The sequence below is a fragment of the Melospiza melodia genome, chromosome 17 (genome assembly GCF_035770615.1).
Source record: "Melospiza melodia melodia isolate bMelMel2 chromosome 17, bMelMel2.pri, whole genome shotgun sequence".
In the NCBI taxonomy this organism is placed as follows: Eukaryota; Metazoa; Chordata; class Aves; order Passeriformes; family Passerellidae; genus Melospiza; species Melospiza melodia.
This window is the reverse complement of record NC_086210.1, coordinates 12150464-12175264: the sequence shown is the minus strand read 5'-3', so window position 1 is coordinate 12175264 and position 24801 is coordinate 12150464.

Genomic DNA, 24801 nt, shown 5'->3' with positions numbered 1-24801 from the left:
CCTTAGACATGACCATTTAACCAGGAGAGCTGGACAAACCTGATGGAAATGGGAGATTAAATATTAAATATCATGCCATTACTACACTTCCATGAAAACCACGTTCCTGGTGGGAGAACTTGGCCATTTCTTAAAACTACTCAGATGACCCAGATAATAAAGATTTGCTTGTATATTGTGAAACTAGCAGGTATTAATACCTGTGCCCCTTTCCAGGAAGACATTATTTGTGTGCCCATGAACAGCCAGTGCCACTTGTGCCCTGAGGTGCCCAGCTGGGATTGGATCTCTCAGAGAGCACCTGAGGGAGAGCAGAGCACCTTGCAAGCTGCAGGTCCCTGACAGCCCCGCAGGGCTCCTGTCCCATCAACATCTGCTCTGCTCCAGTCTGAAACAGGGCCCAGCATGGTGCCGGGATCATCAGAGAGCTGATGTGTGTGCTGGAATTCAATGCCCTCCCCATCCCGCAGCAGCCCTGCATTTCCCTCCTGCAGCCTTGGTCTCCAGCATAGCCATGGAGGCTCTTTGAGCTCTGGACTGTTCCTGCAGGCTCCAAGGGCAGCTGAGCTCTGCCTTTGGCACAGTCAGGCCTGGTCAGCGCAGGCCATGCTCAGCAATTGCTCGTGTGTGCCTGGCCCTGCTGCCTGCAAGCTCTGCCAGCTGCCCTGAGCTCTGGGCAGCACCAAGGGTCTCTCCCCAGCCCAGCCCAGCCATCTCTGGTCCCACAGCTCTGCTCAGGCCAGGCTGCTCTGGGCACTGGCCCCACGGCCTCAGCCCCTGGCAAGGGCACAGCAGCAGCTGCAGCTGCCACAGGACTCAGCCCCACCATGGGGGGAAGGTGCTTGGCCAAGGCCAAAGGAGGCTCCCTGGCTGCCCTGCTCCCCTCTGCCTGAGGCGCTGAGAGCTCTGCAGCCCCTGTTGCCATCCCATCTGCCCACGGCAGCACAAGAGCCCCGGTCTTGGGGCCCTCAAGAGCTGCTCCTGCTCCAGGCCCAGGGCCCATGCCAAAGCTGTGGCAGCCACAAAGCTGTGCCCATTTCTGTTCATTGCTGCTCTCATGGGGATGGATCCTCAGCCACTTGGAGTTTGCTGAAGAATTTTCCTACTCCAGAGGCCTGTTCTTTTTTGAGCTCTTCAGTTCAGGAATTCAGTGACAAAGCCTAATAAAGAATTTGCTCAAAACTCCTGAACAAGATAAGTCCCAGTGAATCATTTAAATTTTCAATTATTCTGTAGTTAATTAGACAGATTTAATCGGTGTATTCAAAGTATATATACTATTTTGAAAACAATGCAGAGAGAACTGTTTTTTCCCTTTCTATTTTCCTGTTTATTTGGTATCAGCAATGTCCAATTGATACGGACCCCCAGCACCTCCTAATGCAGTCGGAAGAGATATGAAAATCAAGACACTTCATGGCTGACAATCAATAACACTCTTTGTCCCAAACCCCTCCCCACCATTTCCCTCATCCAACCCTGGGCATTCCTATGGATCAGGAATGGTGCGGCCAGCAGGAGCAGGGCAGTGATTCTTCCCCAGTGCTTGGCACTGGTTGGGTGGCACCTTGAGTGCTGTGTCCAGTTATGGGCCCCTGGAGTGGTCAATTAGAAGAAATTTGTTGCAAGGAGAGTAAAGAAAGCAAAGGTGAAGCAAAGGAAATGCTCAGGGCAGTTTGGGGGTGGCTGCCAGGCAGACCTGGCTCTGAGCAACAGCATCTACAGTGGGACAGGAAACTTCAGCTGATGGGAACAAACTTTCTGGCTGACTGCAGAGGTCAGGACAAAGCTGAGTGGTTTCCCTGGTGTGCCCCAGCCCTTGCTGGCCCCAGGGACTGATGTCATTTGTGGTCCCTCAGGTTCATGTCCCCACACCAACAGCATGGGGGTGCTCCCCCTGCTCTTTGCAATGCAAACAGGGGCTGTTGAGCCAGTGCTGCCATGTCTGTGCCTGCTAGGATGGGGCACCTGTGTGAGCTGGCGGAGAGGCCAGGCCTGCAGAGGGGGATGTTGTTGGCAGCTCCATGAGGATGCTCTGGGATGCTGCCCTGGGCTGTCCAGCGCACTGGGGATCGATCAGCCCCTGCTCTGCTGCTCCTTCCCATCTGCCCCAGGGCCCTTGTAGAGCTCCAGCCATGCTGTTTGCCTCCAGCCTGCCCACGCCCAGCCTGGGGCTGCTCACAGGGGTTTTCTGAGCTGAGCATTGGCCTGGGTGTGTTCTTGAGAGAGCCTGGGCAAGGAGCCTGGAGCCCCCAGGCCCTGGCCTGAGGCGTCAGTGCTGCCCCAGCAGTGCCCACGGCCTGTCCCTGCTGCAGCCCTGGCACTGCCACCCCCAGGACTGTGCCTGGCCCTGAGAGCACTCAGGCCCTACAGCAACACCAGGGCCACCAGGGCCAGCGGGGCAGGGCAACGGCAGCAGCACTGGCAACATCAAGTGCTGCTGCTGCTGCTGGGCACAGCTGCTGGGCCAGCACTGATCTGCCCCAGCTCTGCACACAGACATTGCTGCTGCAGCTCCAGAGAAAGCAACAAAAGGCATCTCTGCAGAAAATTTACTGGAAGATCCTTTAGTTTATTTAAAGGCACCAAGACTGCAGCCCCTCATTGACACAGTGTATGGCCACAGGGAAGGTGGAGAGAAACAAAATGAGAATCAGTACAAACAGTGACAAATTTGTGGACAATATTAATACCTATGTGATAAATAGGTATGATTCGTGCTGATAAAAATTGAAACAGTAATTGATATCGATACAGTAGTTAATATTTGAGAATAATAAATAGTTAAAAAGTTGTAATGCCAAAGAAGAGAGGGAGAGGAGGGGCTCCACCCCCCCTTCCCAGCAGATGTTTTCAAGGACCACAGGAAAGAAGGTGAAGATACGGTTGCTAAAAATGAACAAGAACCTGGTTGAGTCTCTGAAAATGACAATTATAAGGGATTTATTGCCTTGATATGTAGATGCAGTGATACGTTAGTCTTGGCTTACATTGTACTGGCTTGGTGCGCATGTGTAACCCAAAGCTGAATTAAAGGACAAAGAGGAAGAGGAGAGGTCTTCATCCAAAACGACCCCCAAAGACTTGTGCGACCACCAAACCGAGTGGTGGCACATGCGTGATAAGGGTGGTAATGAGGGCAGAGATAGAGATATGATGAACCGAAAATGGGAGGAGATGGTATTGACACATGGCATATAAGGGGTGACTTTCACTTAGCAAGCTCGTACGTGAAGTGGTAAGGGTCCCAGAACTCTGCCCTCCGTCCCTCGTGGTATCTTTTGCTTATGCGCTATTATTGGAACCAAATTATCCCTTATTTTAATCGAATCATATTGTATCCAATTTTATATTTTTTTATTTTAACTATTCAATTAAAATTGTTGCTACTTTTAATATTGTTTGGTTTTTTTATGATGGGATAATTGAGCAAACATGACACCTAAAGTGAAGGAAAAAATACCACCACAACAACACAACAAGAAGTATCAAAGATGATTTTTATTTCATATGATTTGCAGGAATTGCCCAGCAGTTTAATGTTTACGAAAGCATCCAGTCATCAGTCTCCACGCTGCAGCCTTGAGCTCCTTGTTCCTCAGGCTGTAGATGAGGGGGTTCAGGGCTGGAGGCACCACCGAGTACAGAACTGACAGGGCCACATCCTGGGATGGGGACGAGATGGATAAGGACTTTAGATTGGCAAATATGCCAGTGCTGATAAACAGGGAGAGCACAGCCAGGTGAGGGAGGCAGGTGGAAAAGGCTTTGTGCCGTCCCTGATCAGAGGGGATCCTCAGCACAGCCCAGCACATAGGAGAAAACCATGAACACAAAACAGCCAAGTCCTAAACAGGCGCTAACACCAAGAAGCCCCAGTTCCCTGAGATAGGATTTGGAGCAGGAGAGCTTGAGGGTCTGAGGGATTTCACAGAAGAACTGGCCTAGGGCATTGCCATGGCACATAGGCAGGGAAAATGTATTGGCAGCGTGCAGCAGAGCATAGAGAAAGCCACTGGCCCAGGCAGCTGCTGCCATGTGGGCACAAGCTCTGCTGCCCAGGAGAGTCCCATAGTGCAGGGGTTTGCAGATGAACACGTAGCGGTCGTAGCACATCATGGTCAGGAGATAAAGCTCTGCTCCAATGAAGAACATAAGGAAAAAGAGCTGTGTCGCACATCCTGTGTAGGAGATGTCCCTGGTGTCCCAGAGGGAATTGTGCATGGCCTTGGGGACAGTGGTGCAGATGGAGCCCAGGACACTGAGGGCCAGCTTGAGCAGGAAGAAGAACATGAGCGTGTGCAGTTGGTGGCTGCAGGCTGCGGCGCTGATGATGAGGCTGTTGCCCAGGAGGGCAGCCAGGGAGATACCCAGCAAGAGGCAGGAGTGCAGGAGCTGCAGCTGCCGCGTGTGTTGCCTTCTGATGCAAGGCAAGGCGACCTGGTCCTGAGGAAACGGCACGGCAACCCAAACTCTCCAGGGTCACTCGGGCCAAGAACACACGCAGACACCAGTATGGTGGACGGTTCAAGACCTTTATTGTCCCGTCACATCGGGTTTTATACTGGGAAAGTTTTTTCTCTACGTCAGGGGGTCTTACCTTACTGTAATTGGTTCGTAAGGAGTCGAAAGTTACTAATGTTAGGGGGGACTACATTCTTGGGTGATCCCTTATCATTAGGCGTTAGGGGGAGAGGAATCCTGCTGCTTTCCGTGACATCGCGAGATTTTCCGAGCACCTGACCCTATCTACTGCATCTCCCCCGCCTTTTTCACAAATGAACAAAGTCGTCATATACATAGGTACTGAGATGAGGCATGGGATTGTTGACAAAGAAAGGGGTTTGGTAAACTTGGGTAGAAAATCTTGTGACTGGCAGTTTCCCCTGGTCGAATTCACAGCATTTGTTGCCGGCCTATGAACAGGATGTTGGCCCGTTGTAGGCGGGTCTGAACGAATGAGACTAGCTTGTTCAGCAGGCATGGTCCGAAGGTGACAGCTAAAAGTAGCATTGCCAATGGACCTATTAGGGTAGAAATTAGGGTGGTCAGCCATGGTGATCGATTGAACCAGGACTCGAACCAAGCCTGTTGGGCTTCCCTGTCTTTCTGTCTCTGAGCCAGTCTGTTTCGGAGTTCTGCCATGGAGTCTCTCACGACTCCCATGTGGTCTGCATAGAAGCAGCACTCCTCCTTCAAGGCGGCACACAGGCCCCCTTGCTGCATGAACAGGAGGTCTAGTCCTCGCCTGTTCTGCAAGACCACTTCTGAGAGCGAGGAGACTGACTTCTCTTGAAAGGAGATGGATTTCTCGATCCTCTGCAGGTCCTCATCAATTGTTGCCTGCAGCTGTGACAGTCCTTGGTGCTGTGTCGCTAAGGCTGAGACTCCTGTGGCTGTTACAGCTGCTCCTAGGCCCAGCAGCATTGCGATAGTTATACCTGTTACTATTTCTCTTTTGTGGAGCCAGCTGGGTTCCTCAAAAAGGTGATACACTTCTTCATCTGCGTGGTACAGGACCCTAGGAACAATCAGAACTTGGACACAAAAGTCATTAGAGTCATCGAATTTGGCAAGGAACACACAGGGACTCACTCCAGATTGCTGGCAAACCCACATCCCAGATGCGGATGGGACTACCCACTTATTGTTTTTCCCGTTGGGTTTGACAACTTCGGTGCAGACGTTGCCTTTCCGCCTAGCTAGGGTTGCATTGCCAAAGCATCTGCCCTGGCCTGTGACTTGACTCAGGGTGATTCCTTTGTGGGGGGTGTCCCATCTACATTGGTTGGGTGCATCTGCTGTGGAGTAACTGAAGGGAGTGTTTAAAGCGACTCCTTCATAAAAGGGAGGTTCGACATCGTAACAAAGCCAGCAGGATTCAGTTAGGTTAGGGTTAGATTCGTTCAGGGATAGGAAATAGGAAGGTAGCTTCTAACATACGAAGGATTGGGTCTGAGTCTGACCTGGCTAAACCGCTTATCTGAAAGGCTTCTACATGGCCAGTTGGGATATCAGCAACCCTTGTGGGCAAGGCTTTGGGGTGGGTTGCGTTTCTCCCTTTTGGCACGCTTTTAATCACTTTGTTGGGTCCGACCGCTCGGAGTGCCGACGATTGGAGCCTAATAATTTGCATGTTCACCTTTTCTTTTGACCCTTGAAGGACTACTGTCCACGTTCTGCCTGTTGCCCAGCTAGGGTGATGTGGCTGTTGATGTGAATGACTGACATGGTGCCCTGTCGCGAGGAGAGTGCTTCTTCTAGCATTAGGGCTGCTGCTGATGTCGACACTCCTGGTCCTGCCATGGCTAGGCAGAGCCTTGCCACGAATATAGAGTCTGTTACAATGTTGAGGTGTTCATCTTGGAAGAGTCCGCACGCCAAGACGACTGCTGCTGCCTCCAGCTGTTGCACCGACAGTGTGGGGTCACATGCTTTGACGCAATGCCATTGCTCTCCTGCCTGCCACACTGCTGCTGCGGTTGAAGTCATGGAGGAAGCGTCTGTGAAGACCGTTGGTCCTGGCTGCGGTGGACTCATGACCTTTGGCGGCGTGTCCATGTCGACTATAGTCAGCAGCTTAGTCCAGGGTGGCTTGGAGGAGTAGGAGATTTCTCCTCCGAAGCCGGTGAGAGCAAGGGCCAGGTATTCCGATATTGCAGCTGACTCCGAGGTCGGTTGCTTGCGGAAAGGGAGGTGGATGCTTGTTGGCTCTGTTCCCAGGTGTCTCAAGGCGAGTTTCCTGCCCTTCATGATGAGGTTAGCAATGCATTTGATTCCTGGGGAAAATGCACGAGCAGGTCTTCCGAATACCACCCATTGAATGGGTCGGGCCTTTTCAGAAGGTCCTTGGGCCAGTGCTCCCACTCCCCCCTTCGGTGTAAAGTGGACGTATAGATCCAGCAGCATGGCTGGGTTCCACCTGGCAAGTATGCCGGTGGCCATCTGGCTTTCGACAAAGTCGAGGGAGCTCGTTGCCTGCGGTGTCAGCTTCTTGGGATCCCAGGGGTTCTTTCCTTTCAGGAGGTCATATAAAGGGTCCATGACCTTGGGGGGAACTAGGATGATGTTGCGAAGCCACTGCAGCGATCCCACCAGGGGTTGCACGTCGTGGAGTGTTTCGATGTCTCGACAGACCTTCGCCTTGGGGGGTGTCATGTAGGAGCTTGTGATCCCCACTCCCAGGAAGGTCACGCAGGGTCCTCTCTTGATCCTTGCGCTCGCGATCTCGAAGCCGTTGGCCTGAAGGGTTTCCGTGATTGTGGACACCAGGTGATCTACTTGGCTTGCCGATGGTGCAGCGACTAAGATGTCGTCCATGTATTGAATGATGGTTGCGTTGGGATAGGAGTGTCGGACCGGCATCAGTGCTTTGTCCACGGTGATTTGGCATATGACAGGGCTGTCAACAAGACCTTGTGGAAGCACCCTCCATTGGAAGTGGAGGTTGGGCCGCTCGCCGTTTCGAAACGCCATGGAGAAGGCAAACCGTTCTCTGTCCTCAGGGTGCAGGGGTATCGAAAAGAAACAGTCCTTGATGTCCAGCACTGCACATGGCTGTCCTGCGGGGATGCCTGAGTTTGTGGGTAGCAGTGTCTGGACTGGACCCATGGGTCGGATCCTCTTGTTCACTTCTCTCAGGTCGTGGACAAGGCGATAGCCTTCTCCACACCTTTTGGGGATCACAAATACAGGGGTGTTCCACAGGCTGACGGAGAGTTCTATGTGACCCTTTTGCAGTTCGCGGTCAACCAGTTCCAGCAAGGCTGCCATTCGAGGCTCTGTCAGGGGCCACTGCTCGACCCATACGGGGTCTGATGATTTCCAAGTCAATTTGATTGGCAGCAGGGGATGCATGGCAGTGGCCCACAGGATAAATTTGTAATTCGGAATCCTAGCAAGGAAAGAACATCCCTTCCCAACAGGGGTGGAGAATTTTGCAAAATGTAGGGGTAGATTGCTACTGTCTGTTCTGGTCCCTTTTTCGTGTGAAGTGTTATAGCCACCGGCCGGGTGCTTTTCCATGCCCGGGACTGCCCTCCCACTCCATTCACTGGAGGGACTTCTTTGAATTGCCAATGCTCGGGCCAATGCGCTTGAGGAATAATTGTGCAGTCTGATCCCGTGTCCGCTCAGAACTGAAACCCTATGACGTGGGGATCCTGGCTGCCGTAAAGGCGGCATGTCCCCCACACCATCAGGGGCTCCTTCCCTATTCTCATGGCCAGGGCCACCCAGGGGTCCTTCTTTGGTTTTTGCCTGCCCCCCCCACACGGACAGGGAACACTAGCTTGGCTGAAGGGGTGTACTCGGCGCAGGCTATCTTTATTTTTGTGGGGGGCGGACCGTTCCCTCCCCCTGGGGTCTCCCCGCCTCCTGCTGGGGGGGGTCCTTACCTTATATGGGCTTAATTTGAATAGAGCGCTCTGATTGGTCTTGCACCCTTCACCGTGGGGACTGCCACCCCTCCCCGCTCTCCCGCGCATGCGATGTTAAGTGGGCTGACTCCATTTCTGCCCTTTGTCCCCTCTTCTCTTCCGCCCTGACCACGCGGCCGGCCGTCATCTTCGAGCCCATATGGCGGCGGAGAGATTTTATCAACCTGGGCGGTTTCTGACCGTCCTGCTGCTTCCCGCGCCTCCTCTGCCAGCCCCCCCCAAAACCACTGTGCCCGTTGCTCTGCCTCCTGCGCTGGGTCGGCAATCGGCAGGGGGGGGACGGGTAGAGGAGCCGTGTCGGTTTCTCAGCTGTTTTAATGACCTGGAAAGGTTCGGTGTGGCCTTGGGCAGCCCGCGCTCCAAAGGACGAAAAGAGGTTTCAGGTGTTTTCTCAGACTTCAGTGTTTATTAGATTTTTATCTAAAAGATTTTCTCTTGGCCCAACAGAGGTCTGCACAACACGCCAGCCATAAGCACACTGAGAGCCCCCTGGGTGGTCACTTATCTTTATACTCAAAACTACGTATACAATATTTACCTATTTTCCCCGATACCATTTACCCTTATTGACCAGTGCACTTTTAGTAATAACCAATCCCAAAGTGCCACCATCACCACAGAAGATGGAGGCTAAGAAGAAGAAGAAGAAGGACAGGACACGCCCCAATTCCTCCATCTTACTTCTCTAGACCCCCCTGTACAGAAATCTTAAACCCTGTGTCTCACACTCTAATTAAGTTATCCCTTCACCATTTATCCCAGTGAAATCCTCCCATCCTCATACAGGTGTCATCTCCCATGCAGGATCAAAGTCCAGCCACCAGACACTTCTGGCAACATTCCAGGACCTCCGAGCCCACCAAGGGTGGTCTTGGTGACTCTGCACATCAGTCCTGAGGTGCTGAGATCCCACAGAGCCGCAGTTTTGCCGAGAGGCTCCGAGGGGGGGCTGGGATCTGGCGGGCTCTGCGGGGGGGTTGGGGGGTTGGGGGGTCTCCCGGGGGTTTTGGGCTCGGGCTCGAGGGGAGGTGGGACGCGCCTAGCCCCCGCACGTCCCTGTCTGCAATCTGATCACTTTCCGGGGTGATCTGTGTCGCTGCCCCCACCCCTAGCTGCGGAATAGCTATTAAACAGCTTCTGGCAGCTTTCCAGGTTTCTTGCTCTTGTCAAGCTTTTTGCAGAGCCCGGATGACTCTGCCCCACGATTTTAGGGCTTTCCCCGAGCCTGAACACATGGTATCCTCGGCCAGGGTTTTCGTACAATTATCCCACACCTCCGGGTGTAAAATATCCACGGGGCTCTCTATAGCCCCCAGCTTAATCAATCTCGGCAATGCGAGAGTCATATCTTTAAGCTTACATTCAATTCCCCATTGTGCATGCACCTTGCTTACTACCTTTGCAATTGCTTCCATGATTCGAGGCCTTCCCCTCCTCTGCACTAGACCAGCTGTGCAGCCACCGTCCTCTGTCCAGGCAAATCCCTGTTCCCCGGGCGCTGGTTCAAACCCGGGTTTCCTGCACCAGTTTTTGCCTTCTGATGCAAGGCAGGGCAACCTGGTTCTGAGGAAAATGGCATGGCGACCCAAACCCTCCAGGGTCACTCGGGCCAAGAACACATGCTAACACCAACGTGGTGGACGGTTCAAAGGCCTTTATTGCCCCGTCTCGTCGGGTTTTATAATCGGGGAGGTTTTTCTCTACGTCAGGGGGTCTTACCTTATTGTAATTGGTTAATAAGGAGTCGAAAGTTACTAATGTTAGGGGGGTCTACATTCTTGGGTGATCCCTTATCACTAGGCGTTAGGGGGAGAGGAATCCTGCTGCTTTTCGTGACATCGCAAGATTTTCCGAACGCCTGACCCTATCTACTACACCCCTGCCAGCAGTAGTATATAGATGTTAAATCACATATATGATAAATTAATATATATTATTTCATTCATTTTGATATTTTTTCATTTCATATAGATTTATGTCTTTTCATTTCATATAGATTTGGTTTCTTCCTCCAGCTTGGGAGAGTGAAAAATTACAACAGTGCAAAACCTTTTGCCCACACAGCAGTCAGCCCCCGGGCATGTGCATGCACACCCACCCACTGTGCTTGCTCTTTTCAGCACCTCGGGTCTGCTGTTTGCACAAAATTGGGATGAATTGAACTCAAAAGAGCCACGAGTGGGGTGTCCAGCTTGTCATGAACACTCATGTGGCAATGAACAACACAGAGCTCTCAAATCACATGATCACATGTCATTTCATTCCTGCTGGGCACTGCTGAACTCTAAAAAAGACACAGAAGATGGGTAGAAAACACTGGCGTCATGCTGCTGCTGTTATGCTCCTGGAGGAAAATCTGTTGGGTTTCTTAAGGTGTGTCGTAGGAAGGAGACCAGGACACCAGATGATTCATCACAGGTCCAGTTTATTGAAGAAAGCATCAAACACTTATACAGCAAATAATAAGCTTATGAATATTCTGTAAGCCAAGCAATCTATTGGTTAAACTATACCATTAACTCATCCTCATTCCTTTGGGCCTACGTTCTCTCCTTTTCACGTCTCGCTGTGTATTTCTTTATCATACTCCGCTAGGCCCAAGGACACCTTATCTTTGCAGGTGCAAGATTTGGAATTAACCACGGTCTTGTACTTTTCCATTCTTTAGTCTGCTACTTTCTCAACAGACACCCTGCCTGCAAAAAGGCCTCTGCCCTAGTTAGGACATCTTTACCAAATTAATTCAGCTGTGTCCTCTCTCCTCAAGCCACTCTTTGACAAAACTCTCCACAAAGGTGGTAGCTTTCCAAAACCTAGGAAAACTGCTCAGCCCTGGTAGCCCAATTGTGAATGGTTTTCTTGACTTGGAAAAGCTGGGGTGTTAACACTGGGCTCCGTCCTTGGTTCAAATCACCTGCCCTCACCTGCAGACAAAAGCACCACCACCAGCGGCAGCAGAAGCTACATCAGTCAATTTTCTCAAAAGGCTGTGTTAAATTTGGGAGAAGAAAGGAAAACCCATCAGGCACTGTGAATTAATGACAAGACTCTGAGGAACAGTTCCAAAGCAAAGGGCAGCAGCTTCTCTCTGGGCCACTCCTTGTGCTCCAAGGCAGCCGGCCTGCCCTGGCTGCCCAGGACCCTGCGCCCCGCGGGCTCTGCAGAGCTGCACAGCGGGGAGGCAGCTTCGGGCACCTCAGCCCCTGGGCAGGAGTGGCTGCTTGCTCTGGAGGGCTGCCTGTGGGCAAAAGCAGGGTGCTGGCCTTCTGCTCTTGGCCCTAGCCTGGCCTTGAAGGGCTAATCCTGTTCCCTGTCTCAAATGTGCTAAAGACAGACTTGTTTGTTTCCAGCTCTGCACAGCATTGATTTGCACCACAAAATACTAAAGGACTAATGCCTGAACAACAGACCCTGACTGAAGCCTCAACAACAGGACCTGAGCTAAAGCTGCCATCTAGATGACCTTCCTAACCCAATGTTCTATGTAGCTGCTCCTTAACCAAGTGTTATTATCAAAAGGATTGTTGCATCCATTCACTGGTGAAACACGTCTTCACTTTTCTGCATGAGGAAAATGGACAAGGGCACACCTGGCCTTGGTTCCTCCTTGAGCCCTGGGCAGGCTTGGGGAGAAAACCAAGAGGAGAATGACACCAGCTGTGCCCCCAGCAGAAGTTCTTGCACATTGCTCGTCCAGCACTATCAGAGCCGGGCTACTCTCACAGTGCACTCGGATGCCTCGTGGCCGCCAAAGGTGGAGGCACCGCAGGACTTCCCAGTTCCTGGCCGTGGCTCTGCAGGGCTGGGCTGGGACAGCTTCCCCCAGCTGATGTGCAGCTCTGGATGAAGGGGAAAGCATTGGGGTACCTGGTGATGGATCTTCCTTAATCACAGAGGCACCCTTTTGTAATAATGCTGAGGTCCATTGCTTAGCTTATCCTTTCCTGACTCTTTTTTGCACTTTTGCATTACAGTAAATTACACTGTTCCTTCAGCTGGTGTCTGTGTCTGCATCTCTGACCCTCCCCACCATCAAAACAAACACACAGCCAGTTTAGCATGAGACCTGCCTCTCTGCCAGCCCATCTCTTGGCAAACACCCCTGGTGGCCATCTGCACAAATGAAATTCCTACTTTGCATCTTCCTTTTCTGCAGGCAGGTGAGAAAAAGAGCCACTCCCAGCTCTGGACACCTTCAGAAACCAGCTGCTTTCAGCAGTCACAACCCTGAAATATCAACCTCCTTCCTTAACCTGCCATGGGGAGCTCCCACCAAGAGGCCTTGTGTCTAACGATACCCACAGAAGAGCTGGAGAAGGGAGCACTTTGAAACACAACTGCTTCAGAGTTTAAACGTGCCTTTATCAAATGAGCACACACCAACCTGTCCCAAAGGGAAAGCAGGCAGGAAAGAGAAGCTCCTTTCCCACAACATCAAACTCTGTGCTTCCTTCTGTTCCAGCTGGAGAGTAGAGGCCATGGGCTGCACCTCACTTTGGGAAGGAGCCCTGGGAATTGGCCTTATCTGGGAGGGCAGCAAAAGGAATACCCCAAAAAGTAGGAAAAATTTCTCTGGAAGCATTAGATTATGACAGTATTTCTGGAAGAAAGCAATAATAAGATAAGAGTAAATGAAGTATTTCAAAGAGTTCCCAGACTGAAATTTGTTTGCCAATACACCAACCCCAAAGTCTCTGTGGTGCCTCAGGAAGCTCAGGAATGTAGAGAGCATTTTGAGCAGACACTGGAGAGAAGCAAGCTGCACAACCCTGCATACGTGCCTTAGAGCAGAAACATGCTGCCCTTGGGCAAACAATATAAAAAAGTTTGCCAAGACATACCCCAGGAAAAGAGATGTGAAGCAAGATGTTCTAAGGATGTGAAGAGAAGATATGGGGCAGAATGTTTTGCTGACACTTTTGCCAATCTATGTACGTGACCAAAGATATGTTAGCTCTTTGTCCTATACATAACACTTTGTAACCACTTATATGTATTCTCCCGTTGCTGAACCCTGCATTACCATATAAATGTACCCTGAGATTTGCAATAAACTGAGCATTGATCATTACCTCCATGAAGATTGATCTCTGCCTGCAGAGGGCTCCTTTCTCTATTACCCCTCTCCTTTTCCCCGTCTCTCTCCTGTATACCTTGTTTCTCTATTCGGCGTCCGTATACTTTCTTTCTTTACAGGAATGAACCTACAAGCCTTGGATAAACACCACTGGTGTCCGTCCCCCAGAGCACAAGCAGGCCCCCAACAAGACTTCAAGACTAAGGGACAAAGCTTCCCCCTTCAGCTCTCCACAGCAGCTCTAGGGAGTCTCTCCATTGCAAGACCTCCTTTGTCAGTCTACAGTGACAAGAGTTGGCTGCAGGAAGCATTTGCATGGGAACTCTCCCCAGATCGGGGGAAGAAAAAGAAGAGGTGATTCCTGTGGAAATAAAAAGGCAACGCCCTTTGGGAAGACACCAGTGTGAGTTTGCTACAGCTCTAGGCCAAAAATCCCTTGAAGAAAGCAACATCCATCCATGGGGCAGCACTTTGGCTTTGATATCAATGCTGGCAAAATTGCTGCCTCTTCCTGCTGCTGTAGCTGACTCCAAATCATGAGAAATGGGCCAACTCTGCCAAAGACAGGCAGACATAGTGAGATAAAACCAGCTAGTCTGTTGAAAAGGAGTCCAAATGAATGTTTTCTAATCACCCCTTTTCATTCTTTCCCCAGCCAAAACAGAGCAATGTCCCTCCTCTCTGTCCCCGATGGTGACCCAGGCACGGCATGCAGCTTGGTTATAATCTGCTGTGCTGTGCCATGCTGTGCTGTGCCATGCTGTGCTGTGCTGTGCCAAGCCGCCGGCGCTGTGCCCGCAGCCCTGGCTCTGCCGCGCTCATCCCCGCCAAGTCCGGCCCGCGCCAGGGAGCGCTGGGCGCGTGCGGGCCCGAGTGCAGCACCCCCTCAGGCCGCGCGCCGCCGGCGCAGCCGCAGCCATTGTGCTGCGGGCGTTGTGGCCACAGTCGGCGATGGACGCCATGGTGGAACTGCCGCTGCCCGCCGGGCTCAGTGCCGGCACCTTCCCCGCCAAGCTCTGGCGCCTGGTGAACAGCCCCCGCGTTCGCTCCTTGCGCTGGGACAGCCGCGCCCAGGGGCTGCTCATCGACCGCTCCCTCTTGGAGCGGGAGCTGCTCAGCTCGGGCCACGCCCACAGGGGCTGTGGCCATGGGCCGGCCCCAGTGCCGCACACCTTCAGGGCCACGCAGTTCTGCAGCTTCGTGTGGCAGCTCTACCGCTACGGCTTCCGCAAGGTGCCGGGCTGGCTCGGCTCGTCTGCGCCAGGCGATGCCGGGGCCTGGCTCCACTACAGCAACCCCTGGTTTCGCCGCGACCGCCCCGACCTCCTGCTCCGCATCAGGCGCCGGAGAGCGGCCAACAGGCAGCCGCCGGCGGCGGGCCAGGAGGGCCGCAGGCGCCCGCCCCGCTGCTCCCAGCAGCTCCCTGGGGCGCGGCCGCTGCCGGACGGGCGGCACGGGCATGGTCGCTTCACGCCGCTGCCCAGGGAGCAGCTGCCGCTGCCGGCCGGGCGTCCGCCCGGCGGCTTCCTCCTGCTGCACAGGGAGCGCGAGCTGCCGGATGGGCGGGAGCTGCGCAGCCCCCGGCCCGGCCGCCTCCAGCAGCCCCCCGGGGAGCGGCCGCTGCTCGCCCGGCGCCCGCCCTGCGGCTTCCACCTGCTGCACAGGGAGCGGCCGCTGCCGGCCCGGCGGGAGAGGCCGAGCTGCTTCCAGGAGCTCTACGGGGAGCGGCCGCCGCCCGCCGAGCGGGAGGTGCTCGGCATCCCGCCCTGCCACTTGCTCGGGCTCCATGGGGAGCGGCCACTGCCACTCGGGCGGGAGGGGCCCCACAGCCACTCGCAGGAGCTCTAAGGGGAGCAGCTGCCTCCAGCCGAGCGGGAGGTGCTCGCCATCCAGCCCTGCAGCTTCCAGCAGCTCCACAGGGAGCAGCAGCCCCCAGCCTACGACGCACGAGGTAGGAAAAGAGTTAGAGCCTTGTTTTTCCAAAATGTCCTGAAAAGTGACCGTTTGAAGTATTTTCCCACAAGGCTCTGCCATTCTCGGCCAGAAGTTGTCAAGCCTACTAGGAAGGGGCACCTAGGAGGCCAAAAGATTCTCTGCCTGAATTTGCTGTGTGCTTCCCGTGATGTTTGATCCCCAGCAGCACTAGAGCTCTGTGTCCCACAGCCACGTTGTGGAGCCTGAGCAATGTGTTTGGATTCTGGCAGCCACCCTGGGCACTTCAGGGTCCAGCACTCCACCTGGCAGTGCAGCTTGTGCAGCATGGACGGCCTCCAGCTCAGCACAGAACGCACTTGGGGAGGAGAAATGGCCACCAGCAGATCTAGGCCTTGCCGTAGAGAAAATGATTCGGGAGATCAGGAGGTCCCTGTCTGAAAGATCTCCCTCTGCTCAGGTAATTCCATTGGATGGGGATAAAAGGGGCTGGACTGAGAGATTTTGAACCTTGTTACATGTTTGAGAAGCAAAAGCTTCTTTAATTGAACTTATTTCATTATTATTTAGCTATTGAATTATTCTTGGTAAAGAAAATCTAAAAGAGGGAATGAAGAAGACATGAAGAAGAGGTTTTACTTGCTGGGAAAGAGGAGAAGAGTGTTTGGAGAAGTGGCACTGAAGGCCAAGTGTCCCGTGTAGGGAGGGGCATGCCAGAGGTGCCTCTGCTCCAGCTGCAGCAGATGTGGGCTGTGCCTCTTTTGGGTGGGAGGGCCAAGGCAAAGCAAGGGCTGGGCTGCAGCTGCTGCTGCTGTGTGAGCCCTGCCGTGTGTGTAGGCGCTCCCAGAGCTGTGGCTGGGGCTGGGCTGCAGCTGCAGCTCTCTGTTCTTTTGCAGATTATTACATGTGTTGGCCAAAGAATGTCTCTCTGTTGATGTGCTGACCCATTGCCTGCAGTACATTTGTGATTATGACTCAAGGGGCGGAGTGGATTTTTTGGATTTGCCAATACCTTATTCTCAAGTGGCATGACTTTTGTCTTCTGTAAAGTCACACATAGCAGTTTAGAGAAGCATTTTATTCCATAATAAAAGGAAACATTGCAGGCTCGGAACCCTCTTTAGAATCTTTAGGATTCTGATGGACGGGCTATGGCAGAAGAGATGAATATTCTGGCACTGGTCATAGTGAGAATATCTTTGTGTCCAGAGGTAATTTGCTTCATTGTGGACATTTACTTCCTCAGTGGAATAGAAACACTACTTGGTTGTCTGGCTTTTCCTGTCTTTTGGGTTGACTTTTTTCCCTACCCTAGCGATTTACAGCTTTTTGCCACTGATCACAAATGTGATCCTGGAAATAGCCTGGGTGCATAAATGTTTGCCTGGATGACACACGTGGAACAGCAGCAGAGGGCTCCGAGAAGCAGCACCTTGTGATGGGTTGTGTGAGCGCTTGGCTGGGGGTGCTGAGACTGCCAGGCAGAAATGTGTGCTTTGCCTGTGGGTTTGCAGCACACAGCCCTGGGCAGGGCTGGCAGCTGTGCTGGCAGCAAGGAGAGCCCCTGGCTTTGTGCTGGCTGATTTCTCACAGCTCTGGCATAAGGCAGGGTCAGAGCGTGGGGACATGTCCCCTCACTTGGTGTCTTCTGGTTTTCTGTGTTCATGTTTTGTCTCAAAGGTGATTTTGTGAGAGCTTCAGTTTCACCTTGGCCCCCTGAATCCTGAGTTTAAAAGGCTTGTCATGTGAACCGTGTGGGCAGTGTTCCCTCCTCTGTGCTCCATGTCCTTTGGGAGTGGAGAAGGACAGTTATTGTATCCCTGATATGATTCCAGCAAAATAGTGAGTGATCTTTGGGTTCCTTTCTTTCTGTTCTTCTGCTCAGGACAATGTTGGTGTTGCCCCTGATTCTCCAGGAGGGGAGCCTGTGGACAGAGCTGCAGCAGAGGAAGCTTCATCTGGCACCAAGAGCTGCAGGAGCAGTTCCCAGGAGCCTGAGGAGCCTGGTAAGGACAGAGGCCCCACTGGTTTAGAGAGCTGTGAGATGGCTGCTCTGAGCAGGGTTGGTGCTTCCTGGTGCCTTGAGTTCAAATCCTGCACGGGCACAACCTGCCTGAGCCCTGTCCTCCACGCTTCTCCAGAGGCTCTGACACTGACTCCTCTGCTGGGGCAAGAGAGCAGGGAATAAACCTGACCTTGTGGCAGTTGTGTCACCATGCCGGGTGTCCCAGTTTTGTGCTGAAGCTGGTGGATAAATTTGCTGCAGGGTGCCAGGGGAGGCCAGGCTGAGCAACTCTTGAAGGAGCAGGGGAAAAAAAAAAGCAAAAAGTCAGGGTAGAAGTCCAAATCACTGACTGAATGTAGTACCAGTCTTCTGGTATTGGTCCTGACCCACAAGAAAAACAAGGAGCACAACATCAGAGGCCAACCAATTGAAAAATCACAGTAACTCCAGTATCAGAAGGAAAAGCTTGAATGACCCCTGATTAGGGAGGCCTAAGAGGAGAGAAGGAGCACTTTAGATCCATTCCTTAGCCAAGCTGGTGCAGCCTGCAGGCCTCGTAGGGAGCTTTGTCCCTCCCAGCCCTTCCTGCCAGAGCTGATGGTCGAGTTGGAGCAGCTGCTGCTCACTGCAGAGGGCAGTTTGTAGATGGCAGGTAATGGAGCTGGTTCAGGACTCCGCTCCCAGCACCTTCAGCTTCAGCCATTTCAGTGAGGACTGAGGTCTCTCTGTCAGCTCAGAGAAAGAACAAGGCTGGGCTTCCTTGTGGCAGCTGGGACTGTCTATGTTTCAAGCTCTCCTGGGTGCCCTTTGCACTGCTGAGGCTGAGACTTTATTGAGATACTTCAATGTTTTGAAGCACACTTTTGAACCCTTGGAATGGTCCCTGTTCTTTTAAGGGCACATTGCTTCAAACTGCCAAGTGAGAGTCTGCCTTTCAGGCCATCTTTGACAGCCCATGGTAGAAGGACAATTGCTGCCCAAAGGAAAAGTGCAGAAGGGCCAGTATTGACTGAGTGTTCCCTTTGCTTCCCAGATGCCATCTGACCAACATCTTCAGGAGGGCTGCCCTGCATGGCAGGAAGAGACAGGGGAGAGCCTGTGACCATCGGGCAGGTAGAACACCTCTGTTTGTAGATATGTTTATAGATTTCTATGGTTTTAATTATTAGTGGATATAGTTCCATTTATAGAGGATAATGTTCTATTTCTATGGACAAATATTGATAGATCTGTGAAGTTAAATGTGGATATGTATATAGTTATAGATGTGATATATTTTATTATATATTTACATTTATATATTTTCAGAGTTAGATTCTTATATGTGTGGAGTAAAATATTTATATAAATATATATATATATGTATGAAGTTACATTTATAAACATGTATAGTTATATAGTAAGAGGAATAGGAATGTTTAGATGGAGACATTGATGGATAGATTGCTGTTGGTGTAGGCCTAGGCTGCATTTGTAGCTCTTTCCCCCCTTGGCTGCCTTTTTCACCTCTTGCTTTTCCCCCGGTGCCCCCTGTGTCCCCTGTCCTTATGCTGGGTCCGAGCTGGTGGCCGGGCTGGGTGGAGCAGCACTTCCAGCCCCGGCTGTCCCTGGAGCGGTGGGAGCTGCCGCTGGCCCCAGGCACTGTCCCCTGAGGAACTGCTGAAGGACGGTGAGACTGAGGGGGCTGAGGGGCCGGTGTCGCCAAAGGGACGGTGACCCTGAGCTGCTGCTGGGGCTGAGGGCTGTGGGGCAACCGAGGGCCATGGTGGCACTGAGGTGACAGGGAAGTGGCACAGGCTCCGAGTCTCAGGGGACGGGATGGCTCAGAAGGGACTGAGGGGAGTGAGAGGACTGTGAGGGGCTGAAGAAACTGAAGGGGGCTGGGGCTTCACCGAGAGCATGGCGGGGCTGAGGGGATGGAGGGGGCCAGCAGGGAGCACAGAGGGCTCCAGGACTGCAGCTCTGCCAAGCCTTGGAAGGAATTCCAGAGCCTCCACTTTTGCCACAGCTGCCATGAAGACCTTGAGGACAGCCAGAGACTGACGGGAGGCAGCAGGGAGGAGCTGAAGGCCAGCAGCAAGAGCAGTGAACGGGGTCCTGCTGCTGCCAGCCTGGAGAGAGCCTGGATGAGGCCACAGGCCCAGGGAGGCAGGTGGGGCTGAGGGTGCCGTGGGCTGTGGCCGTGGGCACTGCCCAGTGGGGCAGGAGCAGGCCCTGCCTGTGCTGGGGCTGCTCAGCGCAACTGCCCCGGCTGGCACAGGGGCTGTCCTTGGGCAAGGCAGCTGTGCCAGCAGGGCCCGGGAGCTGTGCCGGCTCTGCCAGGGCTGTGGGACAGTCCCGCCGCAGCTGCGCTCACCACAGCCTGGCCCGCTCGGCTGCTTTCTCTTTCTGACCCCCTGGGGAGGATCTGACATTTCCTCTTCCCTGATGGAAGTGCAGCTGCTGCCAAGGTAAACGTCCCCATACTCACTCAGTGTTCCCTTTGCTTTCCAGATGTCCCATCTGCTGTCCCTGTCCAGGAGAGCTGCTCTGCACGGGAGGAGGAGACCGAGCGAGAGACTTTGAAGATGGGGCAGCTGGGATCCCTCTGCTTGGAGTGCTCTTTACAGATACATGGACTTGAATGTAGACAGGGATTATTACATGTGTATTTCCATATATGGGTTGCTATTTGTATGTGTTTATTTCCATGTGTATATTCTTATTTATGTATATTTATTTTATTATGAATGTATGCTATGTATATATATATTTGAAATTACATATATGTGTATAAATTTATCTGTGTATACATAGATATTGGTATATCTGTGTTAATTTCTATTTCCTGTGGATTAAGTTGTGTAGGTATCTCTTTTGATATAATTTTTGTTATATGGCTTTTAAAATAGGAATATTGGTATTTGTATTGGTATATAAGTCTATTTTTATATTCATATTTATCTGTTTGTGGATGTAATTCTATTTACATATCTATGGAGATATTTTTGTATTCCTAGATGGGCTTAATCCTTGTAGTAATATGTAATAAATTAAGTTGTTAAACACCTAATTGATCTTTGTGTATAATGAGTTGTTGTGGAGGTCAGCAATAAATTAACTGAAGTAGATATTTGTATAATATTACATAGACAGCTTGTAATAATATAATAAAGTCCTGTTTTTAACCTAAATTGAGATTTGTATAGTTCGCTGTTGTTGGTGTGGATGTAGCACTTTGTAATAAACGACATTTTTCAACTGAAATTGATTCTCATGTATTTGTGGATCAGCAGTGTGACTGTAGCAATCTGCAAGAAATGCCATTTGTTGGCTGTGATGGTTGTTCTGTAATTTGTGCTACCCAAAGCCATGAGCAGATGTATTTGCTGGAGGATTTTGGCCATGCAAATCTCTGGCCATGCCCAGCACATGCCCCACTTGCACTCAGGCTGGGCAGCGGAAGCGCGGATTTGGGCTGGCAGCAGAGCCCCGCGTTGGCTCAGAGCTCGCTGCAGAGACCTGTTGAGAAAACTCCGGGGCTCCACTGAGAGTAGAACTCTAAGCAGGAGCAACCCTGGCAGGAGAAATCATTCACAATGAAAAAAGGAAAAAATGTGGCAAAGCAGATTTGGGGATACTCTGTGGGGCTGATCAAATGCTCTGAATCACCCCTGCCTAGGCACGTCTTCTGCAAAAAGGTTTTGTTAAAAACTGAACACCTCCCATGAAATACAGATTGCACTTTCCCCTTCACTTACCTCGCTGTGTGAGTGGAAACACTCTCTCCTTATCACTGAGAATTTTTGCCCTTCAGCACCTCACATTTAATCAAAGATGATGTACTACCACTTGGCACCATCAATGAAAACAGCCCTGCCCTCGTGGCAATGTTTGCAAAGTCTTCCCTCCTCCTGTCCCCACATGTGACAGACGGAACCATCCCCTTCTGTCCAAACTGTGCCTGAGCTGAGTGAGGGCTCCAGGAGCTCAGGAGGGTGCAATAGCACCGCACATGGGAAAGTTTTGCAAAGCTTCCTAAGCACCAGTAAACTTCGGGTTTGCCAGTCTTCCCCTGCAATATTGTCCTACTCAAGAATGATCCTGGAGGACACTGTGCCTCCAGCTCACTCAAGTAAAGTTTGTTTTCTTCAAGGCTTGAATAGAGGAAAATGAAAATTGTGGTTTTTAGAGTGAAATTTGGGGGTTGGTGCGGCTGGGTTTGCTCCAGTATTTGCTGTGGAAAGTAGGGTAAAAGCTTTAAATTCCCAGCAGAAGCTGACTGCCAGCCCACACAGACCTGAATGAGGCCCAGGTGGCCTTGCTGCACACTGGTCCAAGGGAAAAGCTGGAACAAAGTCCCCTTTATTGCAGATGGAGTCTGTACTGGTGTCTCCAGGGTGGTCTGTGGTAAGACACAGCAATCCAGCCAGAAACTGTGGATATGAGAGTTCCAACAGCAACCTGCCTCTCCAGGGTGAGGGATGAGGCCAGCCCAAAAGCCTGGAAGGTGCTCTGGGCACTGGAGAAGGCCAGGCTGTCCTTGTGCAGGGATGGCCTTCAAAGGGGACCTCACACCTTGTGACCAAGGGCAACTGGTAGCCTTCCACAAAATGCTTCTTTTGTCCAGCTCTTGGAAAATTCCAGCCAGCAGCAATTCCTGCTGCTCACACCAGCCCTTTCCAAGCAGGAGGAATTTGTGTCAGCAGCCTGACAGCTTAGTGGCAGGAGAATAAAATACTCAGCTGAGCATTATCAGCTCTATGTCAGAAGCCACATCCTCAGGCCCTCATCTCCTTCAGTTGTCTCAGATGTGGAGGAAGCAGCAGGAAATCTCTGATCCTGGAAGGGAAAGCATAAGGAGAGGCAGTGGCCGGTCCCTGGGGCCTTGGGAGCAGTGAGAGCCATTCAAAACAGGATCTCTCCTGGGCTGTGGAGATAAGAGTGATCAACCAGCAATGCTCTGTGTGAGACTGGAGCCATCTGTCAAGGTGAGCATGGAAATCTGACCTTGCAAAACAGAGGAAAAGGTGTCCTTGGGTATTTGCCAAAGCTTGCAGAGGCTCTGAGCCACCTGGTCGAGTGGAAGGTGTCCCTGCCCATGGCAGGGGGGTTGGATCTAGATGGTCTTTAAGGCCCCTTCCAACTCAAGCCCTTCTGTGAGTCTGAATTACAAACCCACAATGACAAAGAGAACACAGCAAACCTGACCTCCGCTGCGTTGTTGGAGGTTGCTGCAGTCACTTGTGTCACCTGGAGACTGGTTTGGATCTGGAGAAATTTTCATGGTCCCACAGTATTTCAGTGTGACTTTCTGCCATGGGCACACTATATACAGCCACGAACAGGGACGGGAAAACACAAAATCAGTGCCGTGAGCTGTTTATTTCAAACATCAGTCCCAGTACATTGTTAGGACAATGGAGAAAACAGATGTGAACAGCTCACTGATTCAAATGGAATGCCAAGGAAACATAATGTTACAGCATAGCATAAAGCCATCTCAGTCCAAGCTTCAGCCAATCACACACAGAGCAACAACATATTGACAATAATTCTATCCAATCATATGAAGCGCACGTAACTGTAGTTAACCCAATGGAGACTTCTTCTCTAACACAATGGCTTGTTTATGAGAGACAAAGCACAGATACTCATTCATATTAATCTTCTAAAGATATACATTAAATAAGCTTGTTGCAACCTAAAAGGGCAAATCACAGAGGCTTATTGTTCTATTTCTCATGTCTGCTCTGCAGCTTAGAAAACTTTTTCTGCTGCATTAGCACTGTTCACAAATCTGCTGTCTGAGGCCTATCTTTTTTACCACTTTCTCAAAACCCTCTAATTTTATGGATCCCAACAACTTTCCTGGTTCAGGGCCCCAAAAGATGCTGGAATAGATTATCTGCAAGCACAGAATTGGTTAAGCTGCCTGTGAACCTGATCGGAGAAGTGTATTCATGTTATTGCAGCGTTTACCCCGTACAGGGGATATTTGTTTTCCATTTTGAAGATGCAATGTTCTTGCACAATGCTCGTATATGCAGAAATACTGGCTTTAAATCCTAATTCCATCTTCACACAAGGATGCGTAATCCATCAGAAATATTTAACACAGAGCCATATTAGCTTTGGGCTCAGTGGTATGGGTTGTTTAAAGTGTGTGATGAGTAATGGCAGCTCTAACAAATGGTATTGTTAATTTGGGTCTTCCCTTTATCAACCCTGTTGCATAGAAATCAATTCTGTACAGCAGAGACTAAATGAAAGTCCTTCATACACATGAGAATTGTGCAATTCAGACTGATTAAAGGGGAAGTTTCCTGTTATTATGAAAGGACAATCTAGATAACCTATTTGCTGTACATCCTGGAGGGGCTTTGCAGTTAAGAGTGAAAAGTTTCTCTTAAGAAGAGAAACTTCTTAAGAGTTTCTCTTAAGAAGTGTCTTGAAAGTGCTTTTTGTAATACCAGAAGCAGCTACATTGATATTGACCTCCACAATTAGAAATTCACAACAACCACTTAGGTGACTTAATCTGGCTATGACTTTTAGCTGCAATTCCGAAATCTCATCAAATATGTTGCTAACCTTTAAACAAGGCTCCTTGGCAAGTGGCATTTGTAAGTACATGAAACTATGCAGAATTTGCACCATGAGATGATGTCAAATGAGTCATGCTGGTAGATTAACTAGGGCATGCAAGGCAGAGAGAGGGAAATGAGAGCACAAGAAGAGAGTACACAAGAAGAGAGTACAATCTCCTTTTTTCTGAAACACTGTAGAAATCAAACTGAACACAAATCCTCCTAGGGGTAGTTCTTGCAAAAGACTAAGAGCTCTTTTTGTGTTCACAGGCCTGGAATATTTAGCTTTGGATCACGGCAAAATGCAGATGACAAAACTAGGCCTTTAAGTCACATCCAGTATGAAGCAGTATGAAAGAGGAAAGCAGCTGAGAGCATCAAACCTGCTATGTAGTCTCAGTATTCTTCTTGACATTAGCAGAAATTTGAAATGCGTCTCTGAAAATGACAAAGGAGGCAGAAGAAAAGGGAGCGATGACTCCTCTGGCATAGTGTTTCCTAACAGGGATCTTCAAAATGAAAAGATTGTATCATCCTTTCAACTGAAGGAAGGTATGAAAACAGGAAGGAAATGGCATCAAATGCTAGAAAGACTCTGGGCAGTGTACTTCTAGACAGAAAGGCCACTGATGGAAAACCAACTAAACTGGCACTATTGCAGCAGCATTGTACTAAAGCCAGAAATGTCCAGCGCTTCACTCTCTGCCATTCCATTCAGATGCACACAGCAGCTCTGCAAGATTCCTACTGATCATCTCCTTGGCAAACTGGGAGTGAGGG